Raw genomic sequence first — 5,478 nt, forward strand, 5'->3', positions numbered from 1 at the left:
AAATATTCATGCGAATTACGGTATGTGTTTGACAAATCCATGAAACCCTCAAAATGCTAGTTGAAGCCTCCTGGGCTTTTTCCTACAAACCCCCTTCAGGCCTCTGCCCCTGGACCCCCAAATTTAAAAAAAGTCCACTTTTAAAACCTATTATTTCACTAAAGTCGTTCCTAATTATCGCGAAATGCTATAAGTATGCATTACATTTTACTTGCCCGCTCTTCTAACCGTTGATTTTTAATAATGTGCTATGAAATCTATTGGAAATTATCAGCCCGATTGCAGATTTATCCACATATTATCTGTAGGCCTACAGATGTGAAGGACAAACAGTTACAGCTTCACAGTGGCGGATTCCAGGAGGGGGCGGCGCCGCCCACTAACACTATAAAAGAAATGGAGGGAAAAAATATAATTATATTTAGGTCTGAGAGGCCATTTCCGGCCACCAAAAACATGAACAAGAGCTTGTGCCATAATCATAAATTTTCTTTTCTCATCCCCAACCATGGTGGGGTTGAGGTGGTATAGATCATTTGTTTGTGAAAGTTTCTCCCTGCACACCCCCCCCCCCCCCCCCCCCCGACCGCCACCTCTATTTTCAATTCCTGGATCAGCCACTGCTTTAGGTACCTAAGCAATACCCAAATTAATGAAAATTTAAAATAGAATATTACGAATTATGGGTTTCCGAAATCCATCATAAAGCCCCAAAATGCCACTAATTTGTCGGAGCTTCCGGGGACCCCTAGGCGGTACTCGTCGCCCATCCTAAGATCCACTTCTCTCGCAAAACGCACCTCCTCATCGAAACACTCTACTTGTACCAAACTGAAGGCCTATAGGCCTATTTTTAAGGATGCCGCCCCACACACCATGGATCTATATTGAGGATTGGCCTTTTTATCAATGTGGATCAGAGAAAATTTACAGTAAATGCGATTCTACAAAAATAATGCTCGTTTCATAGAATATTTAAAGATATAGGTCTAGAAAAAGTCCAAAAAGAAAAAAAAAAGAAAATAATAAATAAAAAAGTTCGTAGTCGGCAGGATTCGAACCTGCGCGGGGAGACCCCAATAGATTTCTAGTCTATCGCCTTAACCGCTCGGCCACGACTACTCGTTGGCTCTAATTTATTATGCAACGGTTCACTACCAACGATAGAGACAGGTTCGCGAAATATCAATGAATATAGAAAGAATAATGAGTTTTATTCAACCTAATCCAATTTAATTGTATATTTTCACTCTTATTGCAGCATTAACAGCAAACCGGTGTCTTGTGCAGCTTCCGTTATAATAGGTATCACAGTGGCACACAGATTATAAATTTTGAATAGCGCCCTCTTGCGGTAAACATGCTAGTCCGTAGCATAGTGAATTACAGTTACAAAATAATATTGTTTTGCCGTACTCTTTGACGTAATAATCAGGGGCGGTTTATTTGCGGGGGCATGCCCCCGGACCCCTAGGGTAGTATTATCTCGATCGGCCCCACTTTCGTCCCCTTTTTCCACCATCCCCAATTTTCGACATCACTGGATCCGCCCCGATAGTCGTCGTTGAACTTGTTAAGTAAAAACAATAATCCTGGTGTGTCATAATAGGGCTATACTTTCACCTTAACCAATACAGTTAGGCCGCGCCTTTAACCAATGAACTTGCTACTAAGAATACTTATGTAGACTATACCATTAATTTAATTACACGTTAGTAATGTACTGTACCGGTAGTTGATTAGCATAGGCCTACAAAGTTAATTTTGTATCGAATGAATGAATGAATGAATAATAATGACTGAATGAAAACACAAACGAATACATGAATGAATAAATAGAGATAAAAGAATGAATGAATGAAAATGAGAACGAATGATTGAATGGATCAATGCATTAATTAATTAATTAATTAATTAATTAATTAATTAAAAAGAAAGGAATGAATGAATGAAAATCTCTTGTTCTATTATAAGCTGTGCTTGTCACAGTCAGCTGACGCGAGACGTCATAGCGGGGCCGAGGCTGCACAATGGGCATGATACGATCTATACAAATTGGCCTTAATTAAAAATAGGAACATGAAGTAAATTGAGAGTAAATTGTTTGTTTTTAAACAAGAGTAGATTGCCATGGTAACTTTCCATGTGCATATTGTACGCAGCTGCTTGATAAAAGAATGTTTGAATATAAATAATAATTAAAAGAACTAAAGAAGCGCCACCTCACATGAATTAAATATAAAGCAACTTTCGTTTTATATATATATATATATTTACGTTTTTTTTCGTATATATATATATATATATATATATATATATATATATATACAATTGTGATATTAGTAATATAATGAAAAATGCCTTTCTTATCATTCCTATAAAGCTTATCAATTTATTAATAGATATAACAAATACATTGTATTATTATATGACATTTTCTACGTTGTGTTTTCATGACATAGGCTATTCTGATCATGTTTAAAAATACAAAAATAAATCGGATACAAATACTGTATGTTAAATACATATTATATAATGTAAATTAGTTTGTCATACGTGGACAGACATGACCAAACCTCAAACTTGTTGTATTTTTTTAAAGCAAATGACATTGAATATAAATGAATAAATGACAATATTTCTGTATATATTTAAATACCGTAAAACTTCGAATAGAACCCAGTTGATCAATTATCAGGGCCACTGAGAGCGGTCGTGGGCCCAGGGGCCATTGTTTGGGGATCTAGGCCACCTAGGGCCCCAGCGGAATCGAGAGGCAGATCCCTGGTGTGCCGGAGGCGAAACCCCCCCCCCCACAAACTACGGCCTTTGAGGACTAATTTAATCGATGTTTATGGCATTTAATCTATGACTATGGCACCTCTGTACACTCCTAGATTTAAATTTGAGTAGAATTTTCTTCTTTCTTTTTAAAACAAATTTTTGTTAAAGCTGGAAAAATTTAGGTAGTGAGGGGCCGGGCTCCTCTTAAAGCCTTTGACTGATACAGTAGTTGTTAATTAATAACGTAAAGAATTTACTATTTTGATACATTGTAAACATAAATTCTAGAGTAGTAGAAGTCATGACAATATTCATGAAAAATAATTAAAAGTGATTAATTGAAAATAACTTTTATCGATAAACGGTCAGCTTTATTTAAAATTCTCGTGAATGTATACGTTTAATGATGTTTATTTATTTATTTTATTTTATTAGTTTATTGCCCCCCCCCCCACGGTGGTTACCCCGTCCTCTCGGCGCCACTGTCAATGCTCTAATAATACCACCTTGAAAGTTCATCATTAATAAAGACCAATTACTCTAATAGTAACCCGGTGGGGTTACTATTGAAATGCCAACAGAATTATATGCCTATCAAGTGACAATGAAATAAACATTTTGATTACACGTGGTTATTTTTTCCCTTTAACAATATATGTGAAAAGAATGCCTACAGTACAGTACGCAATTTAAGTATAAGATATAATAAGTATTCCAGAATTATCTTTGAATATTTGGCTTAATAATTAAACATGGGCGGGTGCATATTTCCAATGCCTAATTTATGCTTAATAATAGTGACACGGTACTCTATTAGTAACCCATACTTTAATTGCAACCCACTCTAAAATACCAATCAAAGGAATTGTGACCCACGATTTCCATTAAAGGTTTTTACGGTCATTTACTGTATCATTTTTAAAGCTTATCATTTTGTTTGCTAATTTTCCGTAGGCTTACTTGAGATCGCCAATATCCACTTTGTAATTTTTTTTTTAAGCTGGCCGATAAATATTTTTATTTTGGTGGGTCGGATTCAGCTCGCGAGCCGCCTGAATACCCTGGAGCTAAAAGTTTAAAAGCTACATATTATTAGATGTTGAGGACGATAAGGACGCTTTTGAATAGATTAGGTGATCGTTTTCCACTTTTAGCCTACAACCCGTAGGCCCACTGTCATATAGGGCTATGCATTGTTTATCTACGTTCAGCATCTCTCTGCTAAACCAAGAGCCAGAACTATTTTATTTCCTCCAGGCGTTTTCTCTCCTGCAATTGGCCGAGAATCAATTTATATGTACCCGTACCACTGTATCTCAAGTAACCCCATCCATATACCGTGACTCTATCTACCCTCTGGTTTTTATCTATCTACTGGTAGACCGTTGAAAGCTTAAGCCTCATCACTTGAAGATAATAGCTAGGGATGGTAGAGTAGAGTAGTTGAATCATCTTCAGGCACAACTAACGTATTGAGGGCCTTCTTTCAGTAAATATAACAAAGGGAGATGAGATACTTGATCGTACACTGAGTGGAAACGTTCTTTAGCCTAGAAAACGCAAGACATCTCACCAAGACGGTTCTCAAGAGTAGAGGATTTGTCGTAAGGACATATCAAAAGCCTGGTATATTCAATAAAGGATTAATACTTTAATTTATGCAATGTGAAATCATGAAAATAATTGTTTAAAGTATAATAAAATAGTAAATAAAATAATGATAAAACATAATAACACAGGTAAAATTATGACAGATATGCATTTTTTAAACATTATAATAAAAGAACACAACAAAAGAAAAATACAATACTAGTTGTAATAATATATATTTTAATTTAATTATTATAATTTCATTACTCTCAGTTCATTATGGACTGAAAAGAGTATGGGTTATTTTATGTACATACATTTTAATGCAAATAAATAAAGCAACATGATAATATTATGGTTTAAAATTAGGAGTACCACATTATGCAGGAAAACAAAACATATTAGAGAATACGACCCAAACCAAGAGCGCTTGTTCTATGTGAGATGAAAGAAATTACATGTTAGCTTGATTTTGAAAGGAAATATTAGTAACCCCTAAAAATGTTAACATTAATAATAATAATAATAATAATAATAATAATAATAATAATAATAATACTTATAATAACACTAATAATAATAATAATAATAATAATACATTAATCATATTTATTAATATTATTATTATTATATTATTATTAATATTATTATTATTATTATTATTATTATTATTATTATTATTTAACCTATGTATTTCGTCACCAAAAATCAAGAGGGAATTATATTTTCCCTTGTCCAATTCCAAATAATTTGAATTTGGACATAATACACACACACACACACACAAAAGAAATCTGGAAATAATATACAGGATAGATTGTCCCTCGTCCCGCCTAACTCTCATGGTTATTCGAGAAGCAGAGCGATCGGTCTAGAATTTAAATTATAAATGTAAATTAGATATATAATTTTTATTAGAAGGTCAATCTCAGTTCAATGTTTTAATTCTGTTGACGTCACTTTTCGACTTGAATCGATAGATGGATTTGATTTATAATGCCTATTCGTTTTTGTGGTGTTTCACGTTATTGAATGGTAGGGATTGTGAATATTACTTCATTGCGAAAACCAGTTGTATATGTTTATTGTCTCTTATACACATCT

The 5,478-nt window shown here is 34.1% G+C and overlaps 1 non-coding gene across 1 annotated transcript; it reads right to left on the minus strand.

Moving 5' to 3' along the window:
• Positions 1–1,040: 1,040 nt before the first annotated feature.
• On the minus strand, positions 1,041–1,122 carry Trnas-aga. Its single transcript has one exon. It is a non-coding gene; the product is annotated as a tRNA-Ser (tRNA).
• Positions 1,123–5,478: the final 4,356 nt, after the last annotated feature.

Source organism: Anneissia japonica, unplaced genomic scaffold, assembly GCF_011630105.1.
Source record: "Anneissia japonica isolate Jap-2015-1 unplaced genomic scaffold, ASM1163010v1 scaffold251325_len469956_cov165, whole genome shotgun sequence".
In the NCBI taxonomy this organism is placed as follows: Eukaryota; Metazoa; Echinodermata; class Crinoidea; order Comatulida; family Comatulidae; genus Anneissia; species Anneissia japonica.